A 20,956-nucleotide genomic window follows, 5' to 3' on the forward strand; every position below is an offset into this window, starting at 1 on the left:
AGGTCATCAATCCACGGGATCGGGTACCTATTACGGACAGTGATCTTGTTCAGCGCCCGATAGTCAATACAGAGTCTCCACGTCCCATCCTTCTTCTGTACCAACACTATCGGGCTCCCACAGGGTGAAGAACTCGGACGGATGTGACCTTTCTGTAGGAGCTCCTGAATCTGCCTCTTGATTTCATTGTTCTCCAGAACAGAGCGCCGATAAATTGGTCCATTGGGTAGTGGCGCACCTGGGGTCAGATCAATGGAGTGCTTGACTTGACAGTGCAGAGGAACCCCTGCCGGGGAGGTGAATATGTCTTTGTACTCCTCCACAATCTTGTCCATTTGTAGCTGCCGTGCAGAGGGACCTCGTTTGGAGGCCGCGGCCACTGTCTTCTTCTTCCCTTGAGCGCGTATCATCAGGAAAACAAATTTCCTGGTTTTGGAAATGATCTTACTGCATTGTTTTGCAGTAATCAAAGAGATGGCGGCAGGTGGTGGTACCTCTGGTATCCTGAACAACTTATTTCCCAATGTAATAATAACAGCACGAGGCCTTGATTCATACACAGCATGTCGCTTCCACAAGTATGGTTGTCCTAGTAATACATCACAAACTTCAAGGGGAGCAATGTCACACAATACCTCATCCGTGAAGGGCTTGATGTTGTATGGAAGGTGACACTGCTGGCTCACGCGAAGATCTCGCCCTTGGTAAAGCCACCCAATGGTGTATGGTTGTGGATGTGCTGTGGTCGGTAAGCCCAACCGCTTCACGAACTCTGCCGAAATGAGGTTCTTTTGACTCCCGCTATCAACAATGAACTGTATCGGGGAGCCCTTGACCCACATCTGGGAGTGGAAGAGACGCTCCTCCTCCTCTGGATCTTCGGGTTCATTTTTCAGGATCTTTGCGGTAGCAACAGTGGCTCTGGGATCCGCATCAATGATCTGCTTCCCTTTTTCATACCCCTTATCGGGTTCTGACTCAGAGTCGGAACATGCATCTGATTCTGAAACCTTTAGCTCAGCCACCAGTGACTGTTTGGCCCGACACTCACTTGTGTTGTGAGTGGAGCTCTTATGGAACTCGCACAATTTCCAGTGTCCTTTCTCGGCTTCGCGGCGTTGCTCTTTGCTTGCAGCTTCAGCTGGTTGTCTTGGGTTGTCGCGCCTTGGCTTTGTCCTTTGTTCTGTGGTTTAGGGGCACCTTTCCCCTGCTTTGGATTCGCAGATCCAAAGTCTCGCTTCTTTTGTTTAAACTTCTGCTCGACTTTGACGGCATACCGGTATGCTGCGCCGAGCGAGGGGATGTTTAGGAACTGTATTTCTTCCTGGATGTACTTGTGCAGACAGCCACGGTATTTGAGTATCAAATGTTGCTCCGAATCCTTGATACCCAACTTTGTGCGAAGGGTATGGAAAAGATTGGTGAACTCCGGCACATCTTGGTCCCTTCCCTGCCGCAGCGTGGTCCACTTTATGTATTCATCCTCATAGCTTCCGACAGGGTAGTACTGCTCCTTGATGGCATCCCGGAACGAATCCCAGGTGGGTGCGGCTGAAAATAGTGAGCCAGTACTTTCATACTTCTGCTCGCAGTAGGTTTCCCACCAGTCCTTGACGTGGGGGGCTGCTTTGAGAAGAGCAAAAACAATCTTTTCCCGACTCGAAAATTCATGAACAGAAAAATAACCCTCTAGCAGATTTAACCATATACACAAAGATGCAGCGGAAATAATACTTCATTTCATTAATGGAAAATACTGACATATGCTTACAAACAGAAATGGCAATAAACTAGCTAGGGCGATGGTAGCTTATCTCTGAGAAGAGATGTGATGGCTACATGCCTCTGAACTGTTCTGAACTATATTACAATGAGGCTCGAAGGCCTATTTATTGTTTAGAAACAATGGAAAACCCTTCACATACCGAAACCTAACCCTAGAAGATGAAACGCCAAATTGTGGGCCCCGTTTGGGTAAATTGGTACATCAAATTCCCGGGGTCGTAACTTTGGCATACGATCTCCGTTTGACGCGTACGATAGCTCGTTAGAAAGATCTATCCGAGTACTACCACTTTGGGAGGCAACATAGGGCTCGGTCGCCCCGGAATTCCAAAAAAACGTCGTTTAGGGCCTCAAAACGGCTCCGGAAGTTCAGGACCCGAAAAAATGCTAAAAATAGTAAACTGTGCTACAATTAAGGAAACTGAAAATGCTGAGAAAGACAATGGTGGGGGTCCAGGTGGACTTGGCAGGTGGCCACCAATATCCACCTGGATCACCGTCAACTGTTGACGTCATCTGCTGACGTCATCCTGCCACGTCATCGCCGTACTGGGACCCACTGCTGACGCCATGCTGACGTCATCGTCAAAAAGTGCGAAAGGCGCAAATCGCAGCCTAGGAAGCCTGGAATCAGAATCTAAGGCAGTTTTTCATGCGCAATTAGCGCTAGCACTAATTGCGCATGGCTAAGAGAAATAGGCCAAAATGGAAAGACCCTCACTGCGCGGCCCCCAGCAAGCCCGAAAGGCACAAAATGACCCGATTTTCTTCGCGAAGCATTCAGAAAGGGGCAAACACAGTTTTTAAAGCAACAGAGGGCCGAAAAACTGCCATGAAAGATCGATGGGACAGTCTAAACCACTCAGAAGATATTAAAGACTCCAGGAACAGCACCAAAGAGTATCAGAGGGAAGATGAAGCGGTAAAGAGTATCAGTTCAGCAACATCAAAGTAGGTGAAAATTAAAAACCTTCATCAAAGTCAGCAAAGCAGTTAAGGCCATTTAAAAGCCTATTTGGTCGGGATTAGTGCACATTAATGCCAACAAACATCAGCAAAACCAAGTTAGAGGTGGATATTAAGTACAAATCACAATTATTACAAGAGGACTGCACTAAGCCACCTAGGACAGACATTAACTCAGTTTTGATATAGCTGCCCTCAGCACAGCTCAAAGATATTTTCATGCATTTATTTCTGGATAAGATTAGGTTAAAGTAATCATTTTCTTTCAAACCTGTTTAGGTCGGCTGTAATAGATTAATTTTTGGATAATTTTCCCTATTTATACCGGCCCTCTGTATTGTTTAAAGGGTTGGTTGGTTGATAATTTTAATTAGAGACTCGCACTGGATATTTGGAATGTTTTACTTAATCAAAGATTGTTGAAAAGCTTTGGGGAAACGACTGTCTGCTCTGTGTCTAATGGTTTGAAGAATTGAATGTGCAATTCTTGTGCTGCAATATGAATCAATAAGTGTTCTTCACCTCTGTTATTTCAATTTCATTTATGCTCAAGTTGCAGAACGAAGGATTGGTTTAGAATTTGCTTAGCTACACTCTATGCTCAGTTTCTGTGGCTTCTTATTGTTTTCTTCTTGATTTAGGCATAAATATGAATTCTGTTATGGCTCATGTTTGACCTATTTCACATATGGATGACTGTTATCTAGGAATTCTTAACTGCTCCTAGATAGGGCTCATTTATCTTCTTTCTGCTAACCTGAATGAGAGATTCTTAATTGCCCCTCATTCCTTAGCCTTTAATCCATCTCTTTTACCTTGAATGATTGTTTCATATGCAGCTATCTTGCTCCATATTCCTTCTTGTGACCAAGAAAACGCACCAGCAATCCTACTCCTTGACTCCACGCCCAATGGTTCTAAAACTTTCATGCTATCCCTGCCTCTTTACTTGAAAGCATCATCCTTCCCACCAAAAAACAAAACAAAACCCCTTGAACTCAATAACTAGCCTAAAAACCTTATCAACAAAGCTAAATCAAAAAGAGAGAGCCCTCTCTAATTGCAGGTGGGCTAGAACCTGCAGTCCACAGATTGGTCTGTGGTTACCTCGGCCGTATCCTTTTGAGCCGACCAGAAGGACAACCTGAGTGATAACATAATGGCGACTCCACTAGGGACATCCTCAGTTATTTTCACAAATCAAGTTGGAAAACTCCATAGGAACAAAAATCAGTGTTGTCTATTCCTTAAAACTACAGATGAAGTCTGAATGTCGGCCAAGAAGCCTTTGAAACTATTCTTTCTTTGCAGTTATAGGAGTAAATAAATGCTACTTCAGTCAATATTTATGCTAGTTTTAAAATACAGATAGTTGTCCTAGAAATTTGATCAGTTCCTTGCTAATTCTAAAAACATTCGCAGAAAATACCAAAAAAAATTCAGAATCTGGCTCCCAAAAAGAATTCTCGCTATACTAGGTCAAATGCAGACCCAAATCCCCCAGCTGATTTTGAAAATCCTTAGGAAGCAAGAACAAAGAGAAGATTTTGTTGATAACAATCCTGAAGCAGTTCACCCAAGTAGTGTTCCAACCCCTGTCAAAGTTTTATTTCATTCAACCCCTGCTTCCCCCTGTTCATCATCTAATTCCCATATCACTCCTTCAACACCTCCATTCATTGCACATATTACCATTACCCCTAATGTTGTTCCAATTTTCCCAGTTGTTCCACTTATCCCTGTTGTTCCGGTCGTCCCTGTAAACATGGCCAATTGATATGCACCCCTGCAATTACCTGCAAACCCTGGGGCTATGCCTCAGGATTATCAAACTAAAATCACATATTTTGATGGAACTGGTACTTGCAAAGCCCTTCAACATACAAAGAAGATGCAAGACTACTTTGAGAACTATGAAATAGATGATGATAGTGTGAGAATGAAATTTTTTGTTCAAAGTTTAACAGGTGATGTAAGAACTTGGTTCAGATCACTTGCTGCAAATTCCATAACCACTCCCGATGAGCTTTACCAATCCTTTACCAACAGATGGGAGAAAAAGAAAGACCCATTGCACATACTTGCTGAATACGATACAATAAAAAGAGGCCCTCAAGAGTCTGTCCTAGATTCCTATGCAAGATTCAATAATGTCTATAATGCAATACCACAGAACCTAAGACCTCCACCTGACCTTGCCTTGTATAAATTCCCTGATGGATTCGACCCAGATATGGCCTACCAGTTAAAAGATGTTGCTGTTAGCGTAGAGGCCAACCTAATTTCCAAAAGAAATAGAGCTAGAATGGAGAGAAGAACCACTTTCAAAGAAGAACCCTCAGCCTTAGATCAGAAACTTGATGCTATTATCAATGGCATGCAAAGGCTGGGAGATAGAGTAGAAAGTGTTGAGAGGAAATCATCATGGGAAGGACAACAGTCAAATACCATAAGGAACACAAATTTCAGGAAAACACAGAACACAAATGCTGGTAGGTCTAGTCCAGACCATGATATAAGACCACCTTTTCATGAAAATTATGCGGAAGCATCCACATCCAGTGAGCCCACAGAGGACACTCACATGAACCTGGTGGATTCGAGGGCTGAGCAACAAATTTTCCTAACTCAACAAGACCAAGATGAGCATGACTTTAATCAATTTCAGACTAAGTCTGGTGAGTCTTTTGATTTTAAACAAGGCTATGATACTGTTGTGTATGAGGTCCACAAACAATATAGGATGAGAACTAGGACCATTGACATTCCTGAACCTAACAAACCAAAGTATGGCAAACAGCCCAACAAGATTAAAGGCAAGGCTGTCATAACAGAACCAGCTGATATACCTGTCCCAAACCTGCATCAAGTGACTGTAGAGGACATAACACAAATGAAACCTTCTATTGACCAGCCTCTGCCACCTTCTTCGTCGAAATAAAATTTGAACAACATTCTGAAAAGCCCTCCTAAAACAGAAAAACCACAATCAAATACTTCCCGTAACACTGATAAACAAGACCAAATTGCTGATACTCCAATGGAAAAAGGGAAACCTGCCTCTCACAATACTAAAACCCAATCTGAAAAATCATTTGACTTAGAGGCAGAAATAGGTAAATTGAATATATCCATCCCCTTATCCGAACTGGCCAAACATGATGTGTATAGGCAACAAATTCAAAGGTCACTTCAAATGTTAGAGGTAAAGGATGATGTGGATGTTCTTGATGATCAACCTGAGCTGCTATTCGGTCCAGAAGTTAATGGAAAATCAACATATGGATCTGTCTTTCCCTTTTATGTCAGTTTACATATACATGACAAAGTCCTGCACAATGCCATGTTTGACTCAGGTGCCTCACACAACCTTATGCCAAAAGCTATAATGGAAAAGCTGAACCTTGATGTTACAAGACCCTAAAAAGATCTATTCTCCATTGACTCAAGTCAAGTCAAGTGTTTAGGCCTCATCAAAGACCTGTATGTCTACTTACTCCAATTTCCTAACAAGACAATCCTCATGGATGTGGTGGTTGCTGACATTCCACCAAAGTATGGCATGTTATTTTATAGATCTTGGGGGGAAAAACTCCAAGGATCCCTCCAATTAGACCTCTCTTATGCCACTATATCTGTCTTTGGGAAACCAAAGAGACTGTATAGAGAAACACTGATGAAATATGTGGTAACTAGTGAGAGTAAGCCTGAAAATTTTCCCATTTACTCAATCCATTCTGATATGGATTCTTTCATTTTATTTAATGATGAAATAAGTCCTCCCATTGATGACAAGCCGTTGGATTTTAGAACTGAACACACACATCAATGAAGAATCGGTTGCCCATACTGATAAAACTGTCAAAACAATCAAGGCGACCAGCTTACAATAAGAACCTCCCCAAATAAAAAATTCAAATCTATCCACTGCAAGAATGACTGAAACTCTTGACACTAACTACAAGCAAGAAATTACATGGTATTTGGAGTTTGATGGCTCTTTCAACAAGTTAGGAGCGGGGGTAGGCGTCTGGATTCACAATACACATAAAAATCATGCAGAAGGCCATGCCTACAGACTAAATTTCAAATGCACTAATAACATGGCAGAGTATGAGGCTCTCCTCTTAGGCCTTAAACTGCTCAAAGCTCTAGGAGCTGCAAAAGATCCATTTTAGGTGACTCTGATTTAATCATACAACAGATGAAAGGTAATTTTGCTACCAATGACAATAGAATGAGGGCCTATAGGACTGCTGCCACTACTATACTCAATACATTCACTGAATCCAAGCTTGCCAAAATTTCAAGAGAGCATAACATTCATGCACACAGCCTAGCCACTTTTGCTAGTACATGCAAGCTTCCCTTTGAGCCAAATCATCATTTTACTGCTGAGATAAAACACAGGCCCGCTGTCCCAAATAATGTTAAAGATTGGCAAGTGTTCGAGAATGATGCCCAGATTAACAATTTCCTCACTCTTGAGCATGAGTTTTCAAATATTAACATTGACATGGATGCTATGACGGATGAACAACAGCAAACGAATGAAAATCAGCAGGCTGTAACACCTATAATGGCCAAACGAATGCTGAACCCAACTATTTTTGATAATACAAATATAGAAGAGCTGAAACTGATGCATTTGGAGGAAATAGCCGAAACAGAGGCCGAGATCGTTGATCTGAAAGATAACTTACTCCCTGCTGGCCTCACTCCATTGGAAGACATGTTTGATGCTAATGATGTTCCCAAGAAACCAAAAATGCAACCCCTAAACGCTGCTATAGAAGAACATAACATCGGGACAGCAGAGAAGCCCAAAATGATCAAATTATCTAAAAATTTGCCACCTAATCAGAAGCCCAAATATGTTGATTTGTTCAAAGAATTCCAAGATGTATTTGCTTGGAGTTATGAGGATTTGAAATCCTATGACACCTCAGTAATCCAACACACCATTCCCTTAAAACCAAACCAAAAGCCCTTCAAACAGAAACTGAGGAGAATCAATCCTATGCTTCTCCCTTTGATTGAAAAGGAAGTGAAAAGAATGTTTGAAGCAGGTATCATAGCACCCATCATATTTTCTGAATGGGTATCCAATCTTGTTCCTACAAGAAAAAAGACAGGTGAGATTAGGCTATGCATAGACCTAAGAAATTTAAACCAAGTCTCCCTAAAATACCACTACCCATTGCCCAAAATGGATCATATTCTGCAAAGAGTAGTGGGATCATCTAGAATTTCTTTGCTAGATGGCTTTTTACGTTTCAATCAAATACTGGTTCACCCGGATGACCAAGACAAGACAGCCTTTACCACACCGTGGGGAACATTTAAGTATGTGAAGATGCCATTCGGACTTAAAAACGTTGGTGCTACCTTTCAAAGGGCAATGGATATTGCATTTGCCAAAGAAATACATGATTTCCTAGTTGTATATCTTGATGATCTAACCCCTTTCTCTAAATCTGATCAAGAGCACCTGAAACATTTGAGGCAAATATTCATGACATGTAGGAAATATGGCATTTCCTTGAACCCCAAAAAATCCCTCTTTGGCCTTGAAGAAGGCAAACTCTTTGGCCATATCATATCAAAGGACGGGATTAGAATTGATCCTGAAAGAATCCAAGCAATCCTCCAAATCCCATATCCAAGAAACATAAAAGAGTTGCAAGAATTCCTGGGAAAGATCAACTTCCTAAGGAGATTTATTCCAAATCTAGCTGAGCTGATAAGACTGTTAAGCAACATGTTAAAAAAGAATGCCAAGATAAGATGCTCTCTTGAAACCAAACAAGCCTTTGAGGGCATAAAATCTGCTTTAACCCAAGCCCCTGTCCTCACAAGTCCACAATTTGATAGGGACTTTATCATATTTTCTTTTGCATCTGATCACACCATAGCTGTTGTTATTTTGCAAAAGGATGATCAGGGAGCTGAAAAGCCAATTCCATTTTTCAGTTGAGCCTTAAGAGATGCCCCTTTGAAGTACCCAATCATGGAGAAGCAGGCCTATGCCCTGGTCAAAGCAATCAAAGATTTCCGAGTGTACATTTTATATTCACATGTGATTGCCTATGTCCCAAATGCTGTTGTAAAAGACATATTAACCCAAGAGGGATTAGAGGGAAAAAGAGGCAAATGGATTGCAAACATCCTTGAGTATGACATAGAAATAAAACCAACCAAGCTCATAAAGGGACAAGGTTTAGCCAAACTGATGTCCGAAACAAACTTTCAAGCCTTAGACATTAACCAATTGGACAATGAACAGGAGCTGGCGACTCCACAGATCAGTGAAACCTTTTTGCAATCCCCATGGTATGCTGATATATGCTTTGTTTTGTTAAACCTGTTTGCTCCCCCAGGATTGTCCAGAACTAAGAAAAGATTTTTAAGAATGAAGGCTTCAAAGTTTTGTGTCATAGATGGTGTATTATTTTGGAAAAATCATGAAGGTATATTGCTTAATTGTTTAATCATGAATGAAACTAACAATGTCATGAAAGAATTCCATGCAGGTGACTGTGGAGGGCATCTATATTGGAAGTCCATTGCTGATAAAAGTCTAAGGGTTGGTTTCTATTGGCCCTCTCTTTTTGCAGATGTAAATAAGTTTGCCATTTCATGTCACAAATGCCAAATCTTTGAGGGCAAAAGAAAGCTGTTGCCCCTGCCCCTTAAACCCATCTCAACTGAAAAGCCTTTTCAACAATGGGGTCTTGACTTCATTGGAGAAATCCATCCCTCTTCCTCAAGCCAACACAAATGGATTTTAACAGCCACCGACTATTTCACCAAGTGGGTTGAGGCCATCACATGGAGACAAGCCAATGACACCATCATTATCCAATTCCTTGAGTGCAACATCCTTTCTAGATTTGGCTGCCCTGAGAAGATCATTACTGATAACGCCGCTGCTTTTAAATCCAAACAAATGATCAATTTTTGCCACAAATTTCACATCACCTTGGGGCATTCCACACCCTATTACCCCCAAGGTGATGGCTTGGCTGAATCATCTAATAAGAGCCTGATTAGTATCATAAAGAAAGTGCTAGAAGAAAACAAGAAGAACTGGAATAGAAAGCTCACAAATGCCTTATGGGTAGATAGACTTTCAACAAAGAAATCCATTGGTACGAGCCCTTATGAGCTAGTATATGGCATGGAAGCCAGGTTTCCTTCATCTTTGGGCATCCCTACTATCAGACTGTTACAGGAGATTCAGGCTAAACCAAGCAACATTCAACGAAGAATCAACCAAACCGTTCATCTTCAGAAAACTAGAGAGCAAGTTTATGGCATAGCTCAGATTTTGCAAGAAAAGCTCAAAAATATGTTTGATAAGAGAGCTAAGGCTGAGAATTTCTATATTGATGACAAAGTTCTAAGGTGGGATTCACGAAGAGAAGACAAGGGAAAACATGCAAAATTTGATTTTTTATGGAAAGGGCCATTCGTTATTTCTGTTGTTCAGGCAAATAAAACATATTTTCTCAAATCTGTAGAGGGCAGCACGGCTGAAGCAGGCCCTGTAAATTGCGGAATGATGAAACATTACCATGATCCCTTTTAAAGGGATACAATCCAGCTCTGTACATATCTCTTTTTACATTGATATTTGTATATATCAGCGCTTTGTTTTTAGTTTTTGTATAAGCAGTCTGAGTGTTAGAGGAGCAGCAACAATGTTTGTGAAGACACAGCCAATTGCCAGTATTCCATTTCTAAAAGCTCTGTCTCTGCATTGCTCTCGGTAAAACAAAAATAGTAGCATTGTCATATCACAGAAATTCATGGTAAAAGCAACAGTGGATAGCTTACAGTCTTCAGTCAAACAGTATCAATAAGAGCGGAGCATTTTTTAAAGTTCACATCAGCAACTGTTTCTAGACCAGAGCTAAAGGAAACACATCAGTTTTGATCTATGTTTTTCAAAGGCACAATGCTCAAGCAATACTGTACATAACATCAAGCACGTAGAAGAAAGCAGGCGATGCTATACAGTTCACAGTAATTTAGTTGAGGAGGGAGCTGTTCATATTTCAAAGTTTCACACTTTAACAGCCAGCATAAAGAAGTTTTTCAATCTACAACAACAATAGAAGATCAAGGCAGTCTGACCTGCTATTCTTGGCTTTTCACAAGGAAAAGCCATCCCCAAGTGGAGCCACTGTTAGCCTCCTGTTGCAACAGGTGTTCATCTTTCATGATTGACAATTTTACATGCCAAATATGTCATACTTTGCATACTGCAATGCTCCATATTTCTTAAAGAGGCCAAAGAAGAGGCCATGAAAAAGTGCCAGTCTAAATGTCACTGCTGTATTCCAATTTTGATGACTTAACCATTTTTGAAGTTTGTAAAAGGGAAGTCCAAACATCTTACTCTTGGCTTCCTTAGGTTTCAATTTCTTGTTTTAGAATGTAGAGAATTGATATTTTTCCAAACAGTTTAATCTTGGCAGATTTGTAGGTAGGTAGAGAATCAAAGGAGCCCAACTACTTAATCTGGGCCCTTGGCAGAAATAAGTGTAGATTTAGATAGGTGGGCAGTTTGTAAAGCAGGGTCTACAAGTCTAAGTGCACCCAAACCAAAAAGAAGAAAAAATGCTAGGTAAGTAGGCTGGGTAGGTAGTTTTTGAGGTTGCAGAATGTTGATATGTGATCAGTTTCGTGTTTTAAAGTGATATTGTACTTCAGATCACAGGTACAAGGCAGTTATCATTTGGAGGAGCTCAAACTGGACATCTCTAACCTCCCCTTCTTCCTCTTCCCCCAAATCACTCACTAATTTCCATGAAGAGGTCAAGATCTGCTTCATTCCTCTTAGTTTCATCATTTTCCATATCATTTGCCTGGTGAAGATCTGCTTCACTCAAAGATTTCCATTCTTCCTCTATGAGTCACTTTTCCCTCTTTGATAGCCTAAGATCCACATACTTAGCGCTTTCTTGTCATTTCCATTTTAACTACTGACTCTATTATGTAAATCCCTATCTGTGTTCCCCTTGCCCTACTAAAATTATGTTAATAGCTCCCCTATATACTTATCCCATCCCCCTAGTTGAAACATAACCATAAGTTCATTGAGAATTGCTAAGTTTATCTGAAACTCAGTAAGAACCCTCATCTCCACCCTCAAACTATCTTTTCATGCATATTAATCCATCACATAGCATAAAATTCATTTCATGTGTATAAAAACCATATTATTTGACTTATTTTCACCCTCCCAAGGCATAAACCCCTTGTTTTGCCTTAAAACTCTTCTCAAACTACATAAATCCATCTTTCTAGGCTTTCGAACCCCTCCCGATGCCTTTAAAAATCTATTATAACCCATAGACCCACATTTCTAATGTTTAAAACCCCCCTCCGTTTAATAAATAATTCAAATCACGCCACGGGCCCCGTCCCTAATCCTCCGCCGCCTCATCTTTGCTGCCAACTGTTAGATCTGGCATGCCACAGATCAACGGTGGGCGGGTCCTTTCCCTAGCGAAGCCACCGAGGGTTAACGCCCGAGAGATCGGCGGTTTTGCCATCGTACTCCTGCCACACGTCACCCTCCCAGCTGTGGCAGAGCCCCCTCTGCCGAAACCACCTACGCGGATAGGCGGTGCACCCGAAACCGGATACTGCTCTCTCCCCCTTCCTGCGTCAGCCTGACGTCACCCTACCACATCACCATCTCGCACCGGCCTCCTGCCGCTATGTCCTTGCCACGTAGCTGCCTCCGTGCCACCAAGTCACCTCCTCCACTGTACCGCCACGTCACCAGACCGTACTGCTGATGTCATCTGCTGACATCATCCTACCACGTCACCACCGTACTGGGACCCACTATTGACATCATGTTGATGTCATCGTCAAAAGTGCGAAAGGCACAAATCGCAACCTAGGAAGCCCGGAATCAGAATCTGAGGCAGTTTTTCATGCGTGATTAGCGCCTATGCTAGGCTACGGGAAATAGGTCAAAATGGAAAGCCCCTCACTGCACAGCCCCTAGCAAGCCCGAAAGGCGCAGAATGACCCGATTTTCTTCGCGAAGCATTTAGAAAGGGGCAAACACAGTTTTTAAAGCAACAGAGGGCCGAAAAACTGCCATGAGAGATCTATGGGACAGTCTAAACCACTCAGAAGATATTAAAGACTCCAGGATCAACGCCAAAGAGTATCAGAGGGAAGTTGAAGCGGTAAAGAGTATCAGTTCAGCAACATCAAAGTAGGTGAAAATTAAAAACCTTCATCAAAGCCAGCAAAGCAGTTAAGGCCATTTAAAAGCCTATCTAGTCGGGATTAGTGCACATTAATGCCAGCAAACAACAACAAAACAAGTTAGAGGTGGAGATAAAGGAAAAATCACAGTTATTACAGGAGGACTGCACCGAGCCACCCAAGACAGACATTAACTCAGTTTTGATACAGTTGCCCTCAGCGCAGCTCAAAGATATTTTCATGCATTTATTTCTGGATAGGATTAGGTTAAAGTAATCATTTTCTTTCAGACCTGTTTAGGTCGGCTGTAATAGATTAATTTTTGGATAATTTTCCCTATTTATACCGGCCCTCTGTATTGTTTAAAGGGTTGGTTGGTTGATAATTTTCATTAGAGACTCGCAGTGGATATCTGAGATGTTTTACTTAATCAAAGATTGCTGAAAAGCTTTGGGGAAACAACTGTCTGCTCTGTGTCTAATGGTTTGAAGAATTGAATGTGGAATTCTTGTGCTTCAATATGAATCAATAAGTGTTCTTCACCTCTGTTATTTCAATTTTTTTTATGCTCAAGTTTCAGAACGAAGGATTGGTTTAGAATTTTCTTAGCTGCACTCTATGCTCAGTTTCTGTGGCTTCTTAATGTTTCCTTCTTGATTTAGGCATAAATATGAATTTTGTTATGGCTCATGTTTGACCTATTTCACATATGGATGACTGTTATCTAGGAATTATTAACTGCTCCTAGATAGGGCTCATTTATCTTCTTTCTGCTAACCTGAATGAGAGATTCTTAATTGCCCCTCATTCCTTAGCCTTTAATCCATCTCTTTTACCTTGAATGATTGTTTCATATGCAACTAGCTTGCTCCATATTCCTTCTTGTGACCAAGAAAACGCACCAGCAGTCCTACTCCTTGACTCCACGCCCAATGGTTCTAAAAATTTCATGCTATCCCTGCCTCTTTACTTGAAAGCATCATCCTTCCCACCAAAAAACAAAACAAAACCCCTTGAACTCAATAACTAGCCTAAAAACCTTATCAACAAAGCTAAATCAGAAAGAGAGAGCCCTCTCTGATTGTAGGTGGGCTAGAACCTGCAGTCTAAAGATTGGTCTGTGGTTACCTTGGCCGTATCCTTTTGAGCCGACAAGAAGGACAACCTGAGTGATAACACCTACTAAGGGGTGGATATAGCCGAAGAGTTTGGAGGCAAGACTATGGAAAAAAAACTCGCAGACATAGTGAAGAGCGAGTTTGTCTTAGTGAATAAGTCACGTGGATACCACATCCACTCAATCACAGATAAGAAGGTACAGTTTTCTACTCAGATTTTGGTTTGTAGGGTCATGAGAAAGTGCTTGGCGGATGAGGTTTCGATGCCGGTTATTTCACTTGCTTCCCAATGCGTGAAGGGGGTGCAGTACAAATGGACGTAGTACCTCTGCAAATATTTTGTGTTGAATTTTATGAAGCACAGGAGGAGGGAAAGGCATTCCATTATGCCTAGCTGTTGTTGGTAATTTCCCTCATCATGTGGAGGCTCCCAGAGGATAGTCAGTCCCTCCATAGGATGTTGACTTACCAAAGGCCGCGAAGTTCACTTCATTATGGGAAACAAAAGATCCTGAAAGGGTCATGGAAATGAAGATGTTCTGGGTGTTGGTCAAAATGGACCTCTGCACAATGATCAGTTAGAGGCCAAGGCTATCAAAAATCATGTTTCAACAATTGGAGATATATGTAGATTTTAAGGCGAATCAGTGTGTCTATCTACGCGCGATGAGATCCTAGGAAGGAATGGTACAAAGTTTTGTACCTATTCAAGGAAGCAGATGTATAGGAAATTGTGGGCAAATGGCCAGGGGAGTGGCTGCACCCCAAAAATCTTGGTGCAGGAATAAGCAAGGGAGGAGAGAGTTCCTCTACATAGACTACAACAACCTAGAAGAAAAAAGAGGTTGAGTAGGGAGTAACCCGAGAGAAAGCCACACAGAAAAAGAAGGAAGTTGTTGGCAAGGCAGCTGCTCCTAAGGAAACTGCCTAAAAGGAGTCCATCACAAAAGAAACCACAGTGGATGTTGAGGAGTCGGCCTCTCAACACAGTATAGACAAGGAGGGGTCCGAGGAAGAAGGAAGTGGTGGTGAGGAACAGATCACTCCTTTCAGAATAACAAAGCGCCAAAAGGAGATGACTTTCGGACCTAGAAAGAAACAAAAATATGACAAGCATACACATGTTGATCCAATGGTCCTCACTGAGGAGGGCTTGGATGAGATCAGAGACAAGGTATATGGCAGAATGAAAAAACTGTCGATGCAGTTTGAGCAACAATACCAGCATGCATTGGGGAATGTATAGAAGGATCTGCATGAGTTGCAACTTCAAATAGGATAGATACAAGCTAGCGTGGGACAGGCAAGCAAAATTCATGTGAGCCTGCAGCAATCAAGCGCGACTTTGATGGATACGGATAGGGTTGCGGATCTTAGATTCATACCATTACCATAGGGATCACTACACATACAAGAAGATGAAGAAAACACCCATCTCGCATTGACCAAGGGTGTGGGTGTCAACCTAGCAGTGTTATCTATTCAGGCCCTCCATGAAATACATCAAGGGGTTTCAGATGACCTCAGGTTTAGGGACTTGTGCACACTATTATTCATCAATGAAGTAAAGATGAAAAATAAGAAAATATTCCCAGAAAAGGCATAGGTGTTGAAAGAAAAATAATAATTGACCACGCGCAGCTAAAACTTGGAGGCAACCATTACACATGCATGTAATGAGATGCTAGAGCTCAACATTCCAAAAGATGTAGAATGAATGACAATTATTCGAAAATTGGCTACAACAGTTATGGAATCGAAGGATGAAATCAGCTAAGTCTGATTTGAGTTACAGATGCAAATCTCTGAATTACAGTTAAAAATGCAACCAGCCACTCTGTCGGAAGTCTAGGGTCAGCGCAGAGCAGCCATCAAAGAGGGAATGGCCACGTTATATGAAACAGTCAACAAAATGAATGATGGGCCTCATGGTGGAAGATCCTACAAAAGATAAGCTGGTGGAGGAAGTGCAGCAGGCCATGGTACAGGGTACTTCTGACTTGTAGGTGTTGAAGATGGAGTCACCCAATTTTTGTTTGGGGGCTGTTGGGATGGGGTACCTGGGGTCATTTTGGTCATGTTTTGGGTAAAATTTGTAATATAATTTTGTAACTAATGTAAAGTCTTTGCAAAATGTGTAAGTGGAGCTTGAAGGTGGTAGAGGTTAAAGGGGATTTAGTCGCTTAGGTGGGTAGGTGATGGAGATTTTTTGAGACATGCCCATGGTTCGTGGAACATGGTTTTGTAAAGAAAATGAAATATATAGATGAGTCATAGCAAGTCTTAAGAGGTAACTATTGAAGAAGAATCATTGTAAGTGGAAGGTGTTAAGGCAGGAAAGGTTTGTTTCCTGTACTTAGGAGAAAGGGTAAGGCTCATGTAGCTGAGTGCGCAGAGACCTTGGTAAGTCCACAGGCTGAATATGGAGGCCCCTGCAGCTGACTGTGTAGGGAGAAGAAGTATGTAATTGAATGATTATACTTAATAAAGTATATTTATGGTTGATACTAATGCATCTGTGCATTATTTTATGTATCTTCGCTCTGTGATATGATTTATATGAATTAATTCTTATTTACTCTCTAAAACTAGTAGATATATAATCCTTATGCATGATAAGTATAATTAGGAACCTTCGCGAAGATCTCGAAGTCGTTTGGATAGATTTACAGTAGTTATCTGTATGGAAGGGTTAAAGGTGAATGAAGGTAGATCAAGGCCTTAAGAACTTCAAGAACCATCACATAGGCCTCTGGATGAAGAGACCTGGTTCTGTAATCCCCTAATATTACTTTGGATGAGACTACAACTTGCACTACATGGGTTGTTGCTGAAAGGGCTAGCAGTTGAAGGTTTTGTTGGTTGGTGCAGATAATGTGGAGCCTAGGCGAAGACCCTTCAATCCAAAAAACATTAATTCATGTAAATCATAACATAGAGTGAAGATATGTAAACTTTGCAGAAGGTAATAATAAGACACAGATGCATCAAAATTAGCTCAAAACAGTATTTATTAAGTATAACCATTCAATTACAGACTTCTTCTACCTATGCACTCAGCTATAGGGGCCCGTGTGCTTAGCCTGCGGACTTACTAAGATCTCTGCACACTCAACTATAGGATCCTTCCCCTTTCAGCTAAGTACCAGAAACAAACATTTCCTTTCCTAGTACCTTGCCTTTACAATGAGTTTCCTTTTTCTAATTCTTAGTCTTGCTATGACTCATCTATATATAGCATTTTCTTTAAAATACCATGGGCGGCTCTCAAAAACTCTCTATCACCTACCCACATAAGGGACTAATCCCCTTTGACTTATACTAGTTTCATGCTCCGCTTCCACATTTTGTGGAGAATTTACATTAGTTACAAAAAGATATTACAAAATTTACCCAAAATTGACTCAACTAACCCTGGGCACCCTATCCCAATGGGCCCCCAACAAAATTGTGTGACTCACCCTTGAGTCGCTCAACTGGCACATTTATCTTGCCTTGGAGTTCAGAGAACTCCATCTTCAACACCTATAAATCAACAGTACCCTGCACCGCGACCTGTTGCACTTCGTCTACTAGATTATTTTTTGTAGGACCTTCCAGTGCGAAGCCCATCATCCATTGTGTTTGCTAGTTTGTATTCAACTTCTCCTATACTAATAGAGTAAGATGGCTTTCTTCCTTTGTCCATGATTGTGTCCTAGCCTTCAAGGTGGCCTCTTTTCTCTACAACTCCTTAATTTGTGTCTGCAATTGTTTCCCTTTTGCCAAGTGAGCAAAGTGCTGGACTGGAACTAAGGTGTGCGCAATCACCTTGAGTTAATCAAATTTTTGTTTCTTCTCCTAGATATCTGTGCTAATTTTCTATAGATTTGGGTCCTCCTACAGAGTCATCCATAATTCCATTGCATTCTCAAAGAGATTTGTGCAACCCTTGACTGTTGCATCTAACATGGCCATTCTTTCTTTGATGACTGCTTTGCATTGCTCCCCAAATTTTGGTAGAGTGGTTGATTGTATCTTTAACTATAGTTCAAATATCTGCATCTGTAACTCAAATCATACTTGGTCTATTTCCTCCTTCAATTCCCTAACTCTTGCAACCAACTTCCTAATCTTTGCCACTGATGCTACGTCTTCAGGAATGTTGAGTTCTTGCAGCACATTACATGCTTTAGTAATGGCTGCCTCCAAGTTTTGGTTGTACATGGCCATTTCTTCCTTTTATTTTAGCACCTGTGCCTTTTCTATGAATATTTTCTCATTTTTATTCTTTACTTTGTTGATGACTAATAGCGCACATTGTTCCCTGAACCTGAGCTTGTCTGATACCCCCTGATGTAGTTCACGGAGGGTCTAAATAGTAGCGTGGCTATTTTGACACCTACATCCTTGATATTTTCTAGTTGTATGTTTTCTTCATCTGTCTGTGCGCATAGTGATCCCCACTGGTAATGGTATGACTTTGAGATCCAGAGTCTTATCTTTCTCCAGCACAGTCACGCTCACTTGTTGCAGGCTCACTTAAATCCTGATTGTCAGTCCTACGCTCTCTTGTAGTTGTCGCATTTGAATCTGCAACTTGCACAAATCCTTCTGCACATTCCCCAGTTCCTGTTGGTATTGTTGCTCGAACTACATCCACAATTTGGTCATTGTCTCGTGGACCTTGTCTACAATCTCATACAAGTCCCCCTTAGTGAGGACCATTGGATCAACATATGTATTCTTATTGGATTTTTGTTTCTTTTCGGGTGTGGAACTCGTCTCCTTTTGGTGCTTTGTTATGTGGAAAGGAGTGCTTTGTTCCTCACCACTACTTCCTTCATCATTAGACCCCTCCTTGTCTGCAGTGTGCTAAGAAGTCAACTCCTCAACATCCACTGTGGTATCCTTCATGAGGCATTCCTTTTCAACGGTTTCCTTAGCAGCAACTTATTTCTTTTGTTGTGTATCTATAGCATGTGTTGCAGCCTGCTCAACTTCCTTCTATTTTTGCACTGTTGTCGTTTGCACAGAGGAACAAATGTTTACTTGCCTAGTTTTCAGAGGTTTTGTTATATCAGGGTTCACTGTTGTATGGCCTTCAACCTCACATTGCCCCTCCGTCTCTGGAAATTTTATCTTCTATAGATCCTCTTCTTCATATTCTGAAGTCACATTGTAGCATTTCTGATCTGATAGTCACCCTATGAGTGCCATCAGTTAAAGATTTATTAAACCAAAGGTATTACAGACTCCTGTGCTGGTGTGTGTTCTGTGTTATTGAAGCAATAGATCGATCAGATTGCCAATACACATACATTTAAAGGGAAAGACAGTAGAGAAATAAAGTAGGCAACACAAAGACACGAATAGTTTTTAATAAGGAGTTCACCCTATTCTCCAGGGCTACGTCTCCGGTGCAGCCTCAGTGGTGGCCTTGTTTTATTGTGTCTTACAGCAGAGAAATTACAATACAGGGACTCAACATGAGTTCTCTTGAAGCAAATTTTTCTTGGTAGGGTGGTTCATGGATTTCCCAAACCACTTGAAGTTCACAGACTCTTTTCTTCCTATCAGCTCTGTGACCCTTGGTCTACCATGGAAAGATCCAAATGTGATGCTCAGTCCAGACAGATTCCTCTATGGGAAGGCTTGAATCTTCAATCTCTCTAGTGCTCGACGCTGCCTGTGGTAAGCTTGGCCCTCTAACTCCTCTGCTTGGCCTTACTATTCTCTGTGTTCAATCCTCCTCTCCAGGTTTGTTGTTCACTGTCCCTCTTGGTCGCTTGGACTCCTCTCAATCCCCTCTCTATTCGACTGTCTATGTTCATGGCTTTAGCCATTCGATCCCTATGACTGTATCAGTTCCTCTCCCACCTACATCATTTCTCCTTCCACCTGTGTGCTTGGAATTCTTTGTTCGACGTCAGCATGAATGCTCGGGAAGTGGCCACGTGTCCCCATCAGAACAACACTAGCCTGCTCTTCGATTCATTTCTTCAGTTATGTCATGGATACGTTCTTTCTCCACCGTGGTGGTCAGACGGATTCCAAATCCCTTTAAATCACGGCTTAGTTCCCTATTGATTCTGCTTCTTTCTATCGGGCACAATCTCAGCCGTCCGATCTGGGCTCCTCAAGATTTGACGTCATATGCACGTAGAGTGTGGTTGAATTGCTCGACCAATAACTCATGATCAACGAAGGTTTTCTCTCTCCTCCACTGCCACGCGTCGATTGGTGTATGGGATCGCTCCGCTCCTGTCCAAAACCTCTTACCGTTCAAGGCCGCCCTGATCAATACCACCGGTTTTCCAGAGCGTGGGTCCCACCTTTGTCCTTTAGTGCTTTTTGCCTCTCCGCCCACAGTTCTCCAGCTCCCAATGTGACCGAGCGCTTACGGATTTTCCACTTTGCCCCTGTTTGCCCAACGATGTACGATTAGCGCTAAGTGCATCAAAATCGCCTCCTTTTCCTGATCCGAGGCTCCCATGGGCTGTTTTGACCTCCTGTGTAGTCTCCATGGGCCTTGGTCAGCGCGCTTTGACCAAGTTCCTTGTCGTTCCACGTTGGCTACCATTGCCACTAGTTCAAAGCATTTTGATCGCTATTTTGGATTTCATGAGGGATTTGTTCGACTTGATTTAGTCATGGTTCTTTGACAGTCGTTTGTGGATCCGATTCGGATCACGGCCTCCCTACTGTAAAGCTTTTGGACCACCAAAAGTTGTTTTTTCTTCAAGCAACGACTAAGTGAGGGTATTTCTTTCTCACTTGTCCAATCTCAATCCACTTCGCAATGCTTGGCTTCGAACCTTTAAGCCTAATCCGGAGGTATTCAACCTATCCACTGTGCGTCGTCCTTACAT

The sequence above is a fragment of the Pinus tabuliformis genome, chromosome 1_1 (genome assembly GCF_031772625.1).
Source record: "Pinus tabuliformis cultivar Carrire ecotype Pingquan chromosome 1_1, CPIR1, whole genome shotgun sequence".
Classification (NCBI taxonomy): Eukaryota; Viridiplantae; Streptophyta; class Pinopsida; order Pinales; family Pinaceae; genus Pinus; species Pinus tabuliformis.